Here is a 15,811-nt window from a genome sequence, read left to right as displayed (position 1 = left end):
AAATAAATTTTACATCGCGATCAAAATCTTGTCCTTACCTTCGAGATTTTTAATAGCTGGAGTGGCTTGAAAGGAATTTTCATAAACAGGTGTTGGCCAAGAGAAATATAGTTTGATGCGCAGCACACCTAATTATAATGTCACTCAGTGATTTCGCTAAACAACAGATAGGAATGCGGTGCTGCTTTGTCTTGAATAGAAAATGAAACGCATTTAAATATATAAGTCACTGCAGAGAATACCTTTTTTAGTCGACCAATTTGTGCATCTCTTTGGAGTTAAATTTTTACCTTACTTCAACGCGTTTTGCAGGAGTTTGAGAAAAGACAGAGCAAGGGTAAAACGGATGTTCAATTTTTGGGTCAAACGCGCGAAAAATGTTCAGTTTTCAATTGTCTTGGAGCGTGTGTACTATGCTAATTCACTTAAATATGCGTGTCAAACAATATTCAACTCGTATCTAATGCGTATTCTATTGATCGAGCGTGATGATATGCAAGGATACCTTTGATGGTTCGACCTTCGCTGCTGAGGAAATCTTTGATAACCATATGCAAAAGAATTAAGCATCATGCTTCACGGAAGGCTTAATTCGTCTAGAATCATCTTGAAAATATTTTTTAATACGTGGCTACGAATCCTTCATAAAAGCATCAGAATATTCTAACATACAAAAAGAAATATATGAAAAGCTAAATGTATTTCGAGGATGCAGATAAATATGTATAAATTGTATATTGAACAATTTATTATAACGTTAAGAATTCTCGGTGGTGGGTTTTATAAAGAAGTGTCGGTAAATTTTGGAAGTCAAACGAAGATTTCTGCACCACCCGGTAGATGGCAGGAGTTGTTAGAATTGTGATTTCAACCCCTTCTATACATTGCCTTTCACCCTGAACAGCTGTTCAGGTTTCGCAATGGCACACGCGACATCGGCACGTCAAAGACGTTGTCGTCGTTTTCTGTTTCCTTTAATTAGAAAAGTGTATCCATCCTCCGCGACAGTGATTTACAAAGTGCATCCCCCAATTCTGGCAAATACTGCTTTCAAGAGATCCTCACCTGCCTTTCTTTTCTAAGCTCCATCGGTGCGTGTCAAAGTGGCCTTTCGCATTCTTCTTCTAGGATAATAACAAACTATTATTATTTGTTTAATAAAGGTATGTTCTTATTGTAATTACTGGCGTTTACATTATTCATGAAGAAGTTTCTTGTAAATTCTATACACTCAATAAAAATTATATCACGTACCTGAAATATAAATGACGATTTGTTAACGTAATTTAGTGTATTGTTTAAAATTAATTGTTTAATGAATTTATTCATTTATTTTTTTTTCGTATTAATTCATTAAATGTCTTCTGATAATCTTTCTGCTTGCAGTTCAGAAAAATGTTTATATAACAATTCGTTTTTTTTATGCTACAATTAATTCCCTTATACTTATTGTGTCCGACAAGCTATTAACATTTTTAATCTTTGCAAGTGTTTCGAATTTAAAATTGATGCAATTTTTTATTATTATTATTTTTGTATATATATCAAAGATAAAAGCAGACTGCATTTAAAACTGCAGCTGATGTATCACAGCTTCATCTGTTTGTTAAGAGATGGCACCACGGATGCAATTCACGCATTGAAATCACCAAACGCTTTCACATCCCTTTTGTACTGTCAGATGCACACATTCTTACTCGTTCTAATTTTAATTTCAACCAAATATTTCGCCATTATTCTTTTCCATAATATTGAAAAATAAACTGACTTTTTATTTCCAAAAACTAGTAACAATGTTTCGGTCGTAGGATAGGTATTGCGCTCCATCTCTTAAACTTTTACTCTAATCGATTTTACTTTGAGAGTTGCTGCAAAAAACGTGTAACGCGTTAATCATCGTAAGCGAAAGCTAATTTACATAGCATTCTTGCTACGTTATGCAGCACTTTTACAAAGAATAGCTGTAATACAGCTGGAGTACATAATTTTTCTAACCGAACTGAGAATGAAAAAGTTAAAGTGCTTGGTCACGTGAAAAGTTTCTGGTCAGGTAAAGTTAAATAATTGCGAGATCGAAACGATCATTGTACAAAAGCATCGCAGGATGAGGGATGAAAATGGTGGGAAATAAAGGGGTAGATTGCTAGGAGTTATAGAGTATGTGGTTTCCTGATAATTTCAAAAATTAGCACTATATCGAAACCGACGAAATCTTATAAAGTGAGTTTCCCAGAGAAGCATGATTTCACAAAACAGACATTCCATTATATATGGGGGAAGGAAACAATTTCTGGAAGGGATGCAATTGTGCCGTTTCAGTTTTGGAAGTTCTCCTTGTAAAGCCAACATGAGTAATTTAGAAGGTGCGGGAGAAGAGTGGTGAGAGAGGGCTGGGGATCCTAAATACGTGCACACATACACAAGTTGATGGAAAAGAGAATAGGTAATGATGCACTTAAAAGGCTGCAAGGATCAAAGGCAAACAAATATATCGACCAACCGGTGACAGAAATAGGTAAAACTTTTTGAGACTGCTGGTCGAAAAATGTCGGTTCCCTCGCAAAATGGATGGGGCAAATTCTGGTTGGACGATACCCGTCATTTTTATCGCGTTAAAAATAGAAAGAAGTTCATAGCAAAATGCTCACTATGAAAAAGTCCGGTTGGCCCCGCTTCCCGTATTTATATTATATATCAGGGCGCGTCAGAAAAGTTTCGGCAGATCCTTAACTTCTTTAGCATCGCGAAACATCGTTGTCTGACTATGTGCGATTTATTTGTTAGGACGTTCAACTATTAATGTACTACTAAATTTTCAAGATACAGCAGCAGCTTTCTCTCAAGGCGCCGGCTTAGTCGAAGTTTAAACTTGATACATCAAATTTTACGAGGGAACATCGTAAAGTTTTGAATGCAGTACACAAAAGAGTTTATAATAAAGAAGCTTGAAGAAGATTCATCGAGGAATAGCTAGCTGTTAAGTTTTAATTTGAAGCAATGGGCATCCTTAAATCATCGTATTACAAAAGTTGAAACTTATAAGAATAAGCCTGGACGCGAAAAGATCTTTTGATTTATTTGAGAAAATTCATCTGTTGCAAACTAATCTGCTGTTTCTATGCTGCATATAGTCGATATATAAAGCTCTTTCGATTCTCAATTTGAAATTTGCAATTTATTAAAATAATATAGACTGTCAAGTATAACGTAGTGTCGCGTGTCTATTATGGCTATAGTCATCAATCCCGGAAGGTTCTAGCAGCAATCGAAGTTTCATTTATCGAACAAGTTTAAAGCAAACTGCCATTACTCATAAAACTACCACGGTGATCCGGCATTCCGATCTAACCAAGCCAATTGAAATTCGTTTCGTTGCTTTTCATCTCTCGTCATCCTTTTTCCGTCTAACGATTTACTGCCGTTACTAAACTTCATTCTGCCAACTTTTTCCCAACTGCACGCTTCCTCCTCTTTCCTGCCACTGTCCATCGCGTCCTTGCTTTGACCATCATCTCCAAGTATGATTTGTGGGATGTTCTTTCTTTGATCTTTGTTGCTATAAATGTCAATTGTACAAAGTTTTTCCCTTTCGATATTATTTTAAGATTAGTCTGAAAGATAACGAAGCAATAGATGATTGACTTTTCATTCTTTGCAACATCCAAGAACCATGCAGGTTTCATGTTTGCTTCTTCAGTAATTTCATTGTTCACCAATAAGACATATAATCAAGAGGAATAGTGTATATATATACTATAGAGGCACATAAATTTGTTGCAATTTTATTACCATTATCCAATACCTATATATCAATGCTGTGATCTTCGTAAATTTTCAATTCCAATGTTTACTTTGATTTTATTCTCTCTTCTTTAACTACGATTGGAGAGCACCTTTGTAGCACATTCAATTGTAAATTGAAAAAGCAAACGGGACAGATTAATGTCTAGGCTCCAGTTGCGCTTGATGATTTATTCAGTTGGACACTTGTTCGTGTTCATCCCTTCGAGTTACGAGGCTCTCCAGCGATTGAATCTAGCTCAAGCCAAAGTTTCTTTTTAAAGTGTTAAATTTTCATACAGTAATTTCAATGGACGATTTAAGAATTGCACGACGAAACGTTCAAGAATGTTTAATTCAATTCAATCGTACATAAGAATATATACTTATTAGAAGTATTCAGTTCTTTGATGTTGACTGGCTATCTGCGAACGACGTCCTTCGAGTTACCAAAGCTTTTAACTGGCAGCACTGCAATTTAGAAGAAAACGATCGGGTGTGCCAACCTTTGACGTTGTTACCTCACTGCCTGCTCTTATATATTCAGATCGCGCGACCTCAAAAGAAATAAGGAAATTCGCAGTGGTGGTGTATGCATAGGTATATATATATATATAAGTACAATAAAAAAGGAAAAGAGTGCTCTAGGATATAGCATATGACAGATTTGAAAATAAGCAGAGAGTCTAGAAAAAAATCGTTCTTCCCGCAAAGATCGTTCGGATGGGCTTGATAACGTGACGGAGGAGGAAATTTGATGTCAGACAGAACAAAAGTAAATCTGAAATGTACGTAGTTACGATTGCCAGTAATAAGAGCCTGGGTAAACGGTGGAAAATCCGAGAACCATCCAGTGGCTACAGCATAAAACTGACTCTCGATACACTCGAGAGATCCGAACGTTGGTAAATCGCTCCTGTGAAACCAACTGTAATCATATAAGAGCGATCATCCGCAAATAAAAATAAGATCAACGAAAGCTGCTTTTGATATATATTTAAAACAAGTAAAATTACGGAAGACTTTCGATGGTTTTCTGCAACCGGGTAGTTTAAATAGGTTGCAAATTCTCTTTTTCATAGTGATACGCTGGATTATCGCGAGTAGCTGGTAGTGTCGTCCAAAGCCATCGGAGTTTGCCGAGGAAGGTTTACACGCGAAGTTTAGAGCTGGGACGTAAGCTTTTGGGATGGAAAAGAGAGGATGAGGGGAGGGGGTGGGGGTGGAATGATAGATATTTGCTCGGCCCGCATCAGCCGGAACGAAGCGAGTTTGGCCTGGAAGATCCGCAACAGCCGGCACTTTGTTAGAAGCTAGGGATCTGAAAGCTGCTGGATTGCCTGGCAAGAGAGGAAAGGGTGGAAAAGGATGAATTGTACTGGAAAGGAAGTGAATGGAAAGGAAAGGGCTGGCCCGTAAACTTATCGTAAAAGATGGCGTATGTGGAGGGCCGCGAGCGAGAATTCTATCTGGACCGAATGGCCTGTTGGCCCAAGACGTTTCAATGCTTCAACCTACGATTATTTAGATTCGAATCCTGTGATTTCTTTGAGCGCTGAATTCGCAATTGAATCGGGAATGAAAAGTTTAGCTTTTACTGCCGGGGAATACGAATGCTTGAAATGGAGCACTCCACTACAATCGCCTAACAAGCACGTAGCTCCACGTTTCATCGAGAATTCTTACATCCTATTATACCTTGATTAAATAATAGATAGCGCAAGCACTCGGAACAGCCTGGATACCGAGGATATAAAGCTTCCCAGAAGAATATCACGAAATGTTGGATTTTCTAATCGAGAATCCTTGCATTCTATCCCTCGCTACGTCCTTTTATTACCGAATGGTAATTTTTGATGGATAGAAGAATGGTATCTTAACGGGATAATTCATTCTTTGAATGCTCTCGATCTTCGTTAAGAGAATTCCATGCATGTATTCTTACTACCGAATCAGCCAGAAAGCCAAGATAGCACTTCTATTCGAGCTCTTATAACCCCACGTACAATGGGTACTGACACAGAAATAAGGGACGAATTTACATGAGAAATAAGCCGAATTTCCATAAACCGCCGGAGTTTCCCGGAATACGATATCGATTTCAACCTGTCGTACACGAGTTATTTAAATTCCATGAAAATAGAGGAAATGCCGAATGTCACTCTTGCGCGCATCCCAAGCCCGAAAGCGTGATATTGCTTTCAGCAGAAATCAAGATTACCGATCAGCAAACCAATAAATCCCAACCTCCCCCCCCCCCCTCACCCTCCCACTTCCCCCCCCCCTCCACTTCCTTCACAGCCAGACTTCGAAATATAAGATAATCCCATTCCCGCTCCTGGAGGATCGAGCAATTTTATTTCCCGTAGACTTATCGATAAGTAGATCATATTTTATCTTGCATTTCTAAAGACTGTTCTTCCCCTCTTATCAAGAACTTATTTATTCGTCTCCTTCCTCCAAAGTGTAATTTGTATATTGAAAGAAAAAAGAAAATCTCTGAAAGAGCACAATATTATCTTACCCATTACATATATCCTGAGACTCGATAATGAGGCAAGAATGAGGACCAGGGAGGCAATATGGTTTTGTTTATATTACTATCTGATCGGAAAGATCAAGGGAGGATCCATTATTCCTCATTACCCTCTGGGCGTATCCGAAAATGGAGTCGTGTATCTGTATTCCACATTCACAAGGCTCTCGTTTCAAGAGTAGTTTCGTGAGATGAATATCGATGGTCCTGGAAGACCCGGAACACTTGTCGTTTACACGTAGAGCCGCCTCCAGCGGAATTCCAGATCCGATGTAAACAGTTGACTCGAGACATGGTGGAGGGGGCGTGGAGACCGAAAATATTTCCAATAAAATTCAAAAGACCCATCTAGCGTCGTCCGTGCGCTAAAGCGATATCGATTTCGGCTGGGCAAGCATCGGCAATTTAAAGTACGAAAACAGAGGAGTTATAAAGCATCTCCTTTGCTATCCACCTTGGGATATCTCGGAGAATTGTTCGAGGCAGACACAGTCAAATTGCGTTGTAAGGGAAAGCCCTTGCACCTTGCACATACATAAAACACGACCTCCCATCCCAACCTATCCCATCCCATCCCATCCCATCCAGTGCCTGGCTTGGCAAACTTTCCTGTAAACCACAATGATGGCGTTACAAAGGTACAACCATAACAACCATTACCGTAAAAGCCACAAGTAGCACTGTATTCATTTTAAGATCGATACCGCTCTCGCAAACAAATTCATTAAATACTTCAGGAGACTCTCTACCACTAACTTTCCCAAGCCATGTCCTCCATTGTCTATATTCATAACCTATATAGCTTCTAGCCCTCGCTATTTTTCTTCAAAAATCAGATTCATGGTTTATCGATATTGGCATTCTATACTTTGTGCGTTTCTTTAAAGATGTAAGATTTAGGGAAAGGAGCAGTTTCAAAATTATATTGTTCAATGAGAAGTTTTAAGAGATCCAAGGTGTAAGGAGGAAAAACATCCTTCGTATATTACTTATCGCGATACACGTTATACTTTTCAAGCCTTCGGTCAACCTCGATCAACACACAGAAACACGTACATAGAGGTATATTATACATATACGCTGACTCTGTCCAATAGTCTCTAATTCTGCTTTTTCTCTCTTCCCATCCTCATTTCTCGCTTTGGCTTATTGGTGGTGTCTGGCTAGGTGCCAGGAAAGAGCAATATTGTAGCAGCAGGCAAGCCAAGGTAACCCCTGACTCCAGCCTGCTGGCTTTCCACATACACCACACACGTACATTCTAAGCATACTGTCTTACTTACTTACTAAGCACTACCGCACCCCTTGATTTACAACCACTAGCATAATATACTGTTTTAAGTACGACATTGTCGGTAAGGAGTAGCAGTTGTTGCCAAAAACTAGCCTATAATTGTCACTCTCCAATTGCTTGACACTCATCAACTACCTTGTCCCTGCAGTTTCTTGTTGTTTATCGCCTTGGCGAGCTCCCGCCAGTCTCAGACATTATACCTTTACATTTATGCAGGCAAAAAGTCATCCTGGATTTTGAAAGGAGAGTCCTTTAATAGGCGTGCATATATAAATCCAAAGTTTTTCGCGTTTACCTTATTCTTGATGTATGCTTTAATTTTCCATTGCTGTTGGTGTTGGTGGAGAAACGCTGCTAAGTGAATTTGGACAGTTTGCGCGAGTCCCCCTTTCGGGAATTCTGCCTTGTAAGATTTTCCGAAATGATTAGGAGCGATCTAAGAGCTTTCTCAAGCAAGCCCCATGGCTTTCTCGAAATCCGCAATATGGCACAGCTCGTAAAATACACTTCCCGCTCGTCTACTCGGGCTTGCTGCAATAAAAAGAAGAAATAAACGAAGTTTCGAAGTAAAAGTTAATATCTTCGGCAGGACACAGCCGGCTTAAATATTTTTCCAACAGATTCAAGATAAGGTAATTTGGATCACTCCCTCGCGACTGAAATATTGATTAGACCGTGACAAAACTTTAAGTTTTGAGTTATATAATTTAATTCTTAAGTTTTATTGCTTTTTACAATGAAATCTCAAGTTTAAAAGCTTGAAAGCGCTTTCATTGAACGACAAATAATAGATTTTAATCGACGAAGAATTCGATTTAGTTCACTGATTTATGGATATAATACTGCGCGTGGCTTTGCTTCGGTAAATTATTTTTCATAGCGTCTGCGCTCGAAAATTATAATCTAAAAGGGACTGGAGGTTGTGTAGGTGGATGGCTGGCAGATGAAAACAAAAGAGTGAAGGGGTCGGGCAAAAGAGATGAAGAACTTTTACGAGCACATTTAGCATCTTGCCCTAAAGTAAGATAGTAAAAGTAGTCTCGGCTAATAAACTTGAGTAATTTGCAATTTTGAGCAAGTCAAATTAATTTTGGGTAAATATTCCCGCGACAAAAATTCCTGTGGCATATATTAAGGGGAGCTCGAGTACGGGTCGTTACCATTGGAGTAAATCTCGCGAATACTCCCAAGTACCTCTGCTTCCTGCAAGAACTTGTGTACTGCGAAGTATGAAAAAGGGAATAAGAGTCTGGAGTTAAGGAACGATGAGATTCAATGGTCCTCTTTGTCATCCTCGGTAAACGACTCGGTCGGTATCGCAGGTGAAACTCTGCAGCTTAAAAAGAGATAAGAAAGACAGTTGAAAAGGAAAAAATGTAGCTGTTTGGGGAATATGGAAGGATAAACACGACGATAGAAAGTGTTTTGGTTTGCCTTAAGGTACCTGGTCGATATTTTAGCCGAGAGTGGAAAAAATAAGCATTTAAGGTGGGAAAGAAGTACATGGGAGAAAATATAGGAAATAAGGTAAGAGACAGGGGGATAGTGCAGGAGCCTGTATGGGAGGATTTAAAGGTCATATCTACATCATCCTCTCGACAAATGGCACTGTCGGTAATACAGGTTGATATATGTGCACAAGCCAATAGGGGGTGTCCTATCGCGAACTGCTTAAAAATTGTTTTCCTCTAGCTTTCAAACGCTAATATACCGATCCCATTTACTTCTTTATACCTCGATAAAGGAGTTCATATAATGTTACAGAATTGTTAAAAAATCATCTTTTTTTACTTATAAGATTTTTTAACATCTTTAAGTAATGTAGCGAAAGTTGATGCAAAAAATTCAAATACTATCGTGACAACTTGTGTACCAAAGGAAAATTATACGATCTACATTTTCGAATCTTATTTAAATTTGATTCTATTTGTAAACTAATGAAGCGTAAGAAGAGAAAACGTGGCAATTCTCGAGTGATTATCGGTTTTACCGATAGATATATAATCTATTTAAAGGGTTAATTAGGTCACTCTGGAGTCAAAAAAGCAGGTATTAGCAATAATTTCTCAGTAAAATTATGACGTTAATGAAGTTTTTTAAATCAATGTCATTATTGACTGAGGAATAAACTAGAAAAAATAATACGTCCAAAGTGACAAGCATTAAAGCACTTATTGTTACATAATCAGAAATAAGTTAGTATCCTATATTTAAAAAATAAAGTTGCTCAAAGCTATTGCATAGAGGATTTAGTTTTCTTTTTGATAAATCTCTCGTTGAAAACAGATTGTTAATGTTTTTATGCACTTGATTGTGTGTTTTCACGTGTACACCGAACGTTTTACATTTGCGTTTTCATGCACAGGCGATTGCCTTTAAAGGCGGGGTGTCTTTTCGCGGATCGTTTTCCCGGCTATTTCCACGAGCAGAAATTGCAGTATGCAGGGGTTTGGTGCTTTTGCTCTCGCGCAGAAGGGTTTTGCCAGAGCGTTGGACTTGTGTGTACCAGAGGCGTATTTGAACGAGAGCCGGGAGCCCTCGAGGGGCGAGTATCGGTGTTAACGTCTCAGTGGACACGCCGCGGTGCTGTCCGCTCTAACCGATAACGTTGCCAACTCGTTAGAAATGAATGGTTCGCCTGGTGGGAGGTGCCGCAAGGCTCGGAGAGACAATGGACTTTAAGCCAGACTCTCCATCCACTTCCCCCACCACGATCCACCCTATCCGAACCCAACGTTGTTGAGCCACCTCTTTCTCAATTACTTCGATAGCTTGTAATTAATCTGTGCACCGTGCTGGAAAAGAACTGAAAAATCTACACGTTTCGCAATAGCAGAATATATAGCTTGTGCGGTCCAACCATAAAACAGCTCTAGCTACTGCAATGCAACCCTTTAAATTTCTTTACCTTTATTTTCAGTTATGCTTCGGTAGACCATGAAATGCTTCTTCCTCTTTTATTTTTGCCTCAAAATAAAGAAGGAAAACGCCCACTCCCAAAGTGATAGGACTGCTATTGCATAAAAATGGAGTTTCATGGGGTGAATTTTTGCTGCGTGCATTGGTGACTTTGAGTTTCAGCATACATCACAGATCACAACCATTCTGGCAAGTTTTATGACCGCAGAATCTCCTGCTCTTTAAACGCTCGGTCGCTCGCATTGAAATCTACGGTCAGCAAACAACACCAAACTTGCGATTCTTCTTCGATATATTATACAATGTACATATAAATAGAGCTCTCACCTTTGAACCTATTCTTCGTTCTTTGATATATCCAGGAGTATATTCCTCCTTCCATTTTTTACGTCAAAAGTACATATCCACCGTGATGAATGCTCACAAAAAAAAAAAAAAAAAATTCCCAAAGGCCCGATGAAATGCAATTTTTTTACGGCGAATATCGGAACGTACGATTGTGCAACGTTGAATTTAATCGAGAAATTTATTTGAAGAGTGTTTTTTCTTAACGGTTACGAGTGATTCCATTCGTTTTCTTTTCAAGGATACCTTGAGATGAATGCTGTCAGGGTTTAGTGGATTTTCCAACGACAGAATGATCCTGATCCTTGCGATCGTTGACGTGGAGACGAAAGAAGCTTGCAGACTTCGTCAAAAGAGGGTTAATGATGGATGAAGAGGAACTACTGCTGGTCTACGTTCCCCCTCCTTGATTTTCGGGGTGGTCCGAAAAGAAGCCGGAGGATAAACTCGAGTAATTTGTCACTTCCTTTCCACAACGACACATAGAAACGCCCACCTCCTATATTCGCAGAAAAACCATCTCTACCCCATCTTTCCCTCCTTTTTCTCTATTTACATAGAAAAGTTTCTTACTTTTCTTTAAGCCCTATGACTCATCATTACCTTGTTACATGTATACACCGACAAATTAACTCGATTTTTATCCATTAACCTCGTGGACCAAACTTTCGTCCCTTCTAATTGTCTTTTTTCGCTTAGTTAGCACACCCGAGTGTTTTAAAGTACAGGTATGGTATATCAGGTAGGAGATGACGGGGAGGGGGCGGGGGGTCTAGTCTGAAGAGATTGGTGTCTTTAAGTCAAGGAGATAATACTGGGTAACGAACTTTGGCAAAGTTGCACAGATGGCCGAGCTGGAATAATAGATTGTTGAAGCAAGTCTGTCGAGTACGTTTGAACGCGCAGCAGAAGGTTCTCAAGACAAGCAAGATTTTGCCCAGCTCGGAAATTTCCCAACTCTACCACAAATCTTCACGTTAGACCACTCACCGAAGAAAAATGAAAAGAAATTTCGTCCAAAATTACACACGAGAATCCTTTTTAGGAAATATATAATAGGAATTTTATTGCTTTATGCTAATTTAACGTAATTAGTTTGACGTTGAAGGAATCTGGTGGGATCGTTTGGCGGAGAGTTTCATATTTTCTGGCAGTCTGGGAACAGGAGCCACTTATAAATAGCATTTGTCGTTAGTCTCGCGAGTTATTATGCAGTTAAAGCTGCGCGTACTTCTATTAATTGGCGACTGCCACTTCTAGCGTGAGAGATACGTGCTTATTCGCCGGAGGCACATGCCGTATATCACGAGTTAAATTTTACTGCATGGCGTTGCGTTTAATTGACAAGGGATCCTCTGAATATTTTACGGATTACACGAAAATCCGTTCTTCCTGATCTGTATAGTAAAATTGAAATTTCACAAGCGTATAACAAGCTAGAATTGTTAACACCACATGGAAATTTCTGAGAGACGAGGTAATGGAACCTAGACTCCATTATCAATGATTAGTCAGATTTAAACGTTGTTGTAATACGTTTTGAGGCGGATGTTGATTTCAGCGGTCTATTCGTGGGCACGAAAGCCCATGGCGAATTGCACACTGTCCACATGAGCTCGAGGCTGATCAATATTATGCCTATCGCTCGTTGCAGAATGGCTTTGGCAGGACACATTGTTGACTCTTCTTATCGTGCCAATTTCTCTCCTATCTTACCACGGACAAAACGACCAATAGTTTCCCATGAAATGCCACGCTCGATCAGGAACCGATTTGCTCGACTTCCACTGCCACCTAAACGTGCTTCCATTAGCATTTCTCTCCAACATTTTCCAAAAGAGTCAAGCTCCTTTTACTAACCTGTATATATACTCCTTCTATAGACATAGTGATGCACAAACACATCCATTCGAAAGTATATGCACGGAACGACAAGGAAGCGAAGAGAATGAGGCTGATGTTGAGAAATGACGGACAGTTAGAGTTAAGATAAGCTATATATCCGGATGCTGGCAGACGACGAAATGTACTGAGAAAATGTGCGAGCATTCGAGGAGCGTCAGCGTATACGGTCATCGAGATGCGCGATGCTTCTTAATGGCCGTCTCGCTGGCATCCCAACTTCGTTCCTTCGATCAATCTCAATTTATAGACGAAACACGATACGTGCCATAAGCGGTACGACGTTGCTGGCAAGACTGAAAAGCTCGTAATGCTTGCCCACTACCTTGGAATTGTAAATCTCGGCAAATCGTAAAATCGTAATAGACCATTTTGCGAAAATCCCTAAGATCTCGTTTAGCCTAGTATTTAATAGCGTCTATTCATTTCACCTTATAAATCATAATAAATATACTATTTCCAGCCTCTTTGCGCCGAGGGAGACTATCCTATCGGACATCCTTAAAAAACATATATAGTAGATGCACCAAACAACCCGATGAATCGAAACAGCCTTTTAAAGACATTACGGAGATTAATATTCAATTTTACCCTTGAAACATGATGAATCACGCTTGAGGAGGATATAAGATTTATAGATAGCGTTGTCAAAGGCTGCTGTTTCAAAGTATGGGAATATCAGAGTTTCATTCTTATTGCATTAGCGAAAGTTTCGCGTTATTATCGCGATAATGCAAAGAAGACATTTGTTGACAATGACGGATTATCGCCAAGATAACATTAAGGTCAACGGGAGTACCGTGAATTTCCATAAAATTCTGCCAAGAATTGCATTAGCCAACTTTTTCCGGCACGAAGACTGCGGTTCATTGGTAATTCAGTCATTTAAAGGTAGACTCCGATTGGCGAGGAGTATTAAATCGTGCAAAGTTTCGTGTGCCAGATGCATTAGCTGACTTTTTGCCTACCGGCAATCACAGTGTAATTCGAGGTTAGCGATATAGGAGAGGGGCGAAGGTGAGTGTAATAGAGGGGAATAAACGCGATGCGGTCAATCAAAGCAATCTTTTAAAACCTAAAATAGAAGCAATCGAGAAAATTGACACAAGATTGAAAGATACATTGATACGTTAATAAACATTGCGTGCGTGAGAATCGATAATAAAGGTCGAGTTATGGAGAATGAGAAATTATGAATAAAATATTGTAGAAAAATCTGTCCTAGCCAAAATGTTTTGCTGGATATTCTACTTAACATAGTTGATTAATCGTAAGTTAATTATCAAGTGAGATTGTGTGGCAAAGGGGCGAAGGGTCTTGTGATGCATTGTGGTAGAGACAGGATTAACATTGTGAGAGAGGAGCGTTATCCAGGAGTAGTAATCATTCAAGATGAACATTTGTGCGCGAACGCAAAACAGTTTGGCTGATCGATGCACGTCACTTACAGGAGAAACGAGCAAGCTGACAGTATAGCATGCAAGAGGATCGCCTAATATCTAAACGGACTGATACGTAATGCTGATGTAGGCCTGATTCCACTCACGCCTGCAGGCTCTCTGCTTAAAATTTAAGGCGTCTCAGGCACAATCCTGATTTTCCAGCTATAGCCACTCATGAATAACGAAAATAACGAATCTCATTGGTTCTCGATAAAATAGGGTAGCTTCATAATTAATTTACGAAGCACGCTATCGTTTTATTTACATCAATTAGAAGGCATTTACACAAAAGAGGGAAGCGAGAGGCAAAGTGATAAACATCGCGCAACGAAGGAGAAAATATGATAATGTCGTTGCAATTTTATCAGAGTAAGTTAGTTTGGACGCAGGAACGAGGTGGTTTCTTTTCACCGCGCGACATCTAAAAGCGTTTTTGCAACTTCTAGTGCACTTGGCTCCTGTTTTTACATATTTCTGTCATTCCGTTCCCTCTCGGGTTTTTTGCAATTTTCTATACAGCACGCGACAATATATTTCCATTTGAACCTTTCCGCTCCACCTTTTCCTTGGCATCCATTTCTGTTCCCTTTCTTCAGTGGTCGTATAGCCGCCGCCAATTTGTCTTAGAGGAATGCAGGGGTGAGACTGAAAGTAAGCGCAGGGGGTGGCGCGGCTCTTCGGCCAGATTCGTTGCAGGTAATAAGGCTGTAGCCTCGCAAAATGGGACACTCGTTTGTCATCGTTGAATAATCGCAAAGGACTAGTCGCAGAGAAAAGGTGAGCCCGTTTAAAAGTACAATGGAGACCATTTACCCTCGCTTCTCTCGGTACCGTCCCTTTACTCCGTTGCCTAACTCGGAAAGTGCTTTTCCAGACCTTATCAACCTTCTGGGAAGATATGCTTCACCCTCCCCCTCCCCCTCCATCCCCACCATCCTCACGCTCCTTTTTGCTTCACTTTATTCTTATCAATCCGCTTTTATCGTGAAACTTTCAACAACTCCTCCAAATCCTGTTTGTTTTATCGATCCCCGTCAATTTCACTAATGAAACTTTATTGTTTCTCAGAGCATGCTTTTATTAAATTTTTATACTCTCGCTCGATCTGGACAGATTTCGATTCTACCGCGAGGGAATGGTTCGGTGCAAAGCTCATCGTAGGTTTATGGCCTGTCGTAATAATTAGTCGACAACCGTGCGTGATTTCCGATGGGCAACGTTTTATCGGTCAAGTCAGCTCCTAAGTTATGTTATTGTTGCCCGTGGATCTGATTAGCCAGCTCAGCTAACAGCTAGCGCGCACGAAACGTAACTTAATTTTGCCGTGGCGCTCAATTTAGCTGACGAAACTACTACAGCTGAGCTCGAATTATCCTCCTTCGTAAAACTCGTCGTCTCTCTTTTTTTAATTGTTACTATACTGTCGATATGAGTATATATATATATATATATATATATATATATAGATTCGTAAAAATATTCTCTCGAGATTTTCTAAAAAAAAAAATGCATAAAGCGAAGGGAACTATTCAAAACTTTTTCCGTAGTAATATTTCACAGGGAATTTGCAAAAATATTAGCGCCATTATGTGG

The 15,811-nt window shown here is 39.5% G+C and overlaps 1 protein-coding gene across 1 annotated transcript in view; it reads left to right on the top strand.

Annotated features, from left to right (window-relative positions):
- Positions 1–164: 164 nt before the first annotated feature.
- The window catches only part of sfl (N-deacetylase and N-sulfotransferase sfl), a 183,941-nt gene continuing 168,294 nt past the window's right edge, over positions 165–15,811 (top strand). Inside the window, exon 1 of the mRNA XM_066730427.1 lies at positions 165–1,163. The gene's annotated coding sequence lies outside the window, so the exon portion shown is untranslated. The remainder of the gene's footprint in view (positions 1,164–15,811) is intronic.

This window comes from Prorops nasuta, unplaced genomic scaffold (assembly GCF_024137725.1).
Source record: "Prorops nasuta isolate Cenicafe-Biocafe unplaced genomic scaffold, Cenicafe_Pnas_1.2 PNAS00008, whole genome shotgun sequence".
Classification (NCBI taxonomy): domain Eukaryota; kingdom Metazoa; phylum Arthropoda; class Insecta; order Hymenoptera; family Bethylidae; genus Prorops; species Prorops nasuta.
The sequence above is the reverse complement of the archived record's forward strand: the minus strand, read 5'-3'. Positions and strand labels throughout refer to the sequence as shown.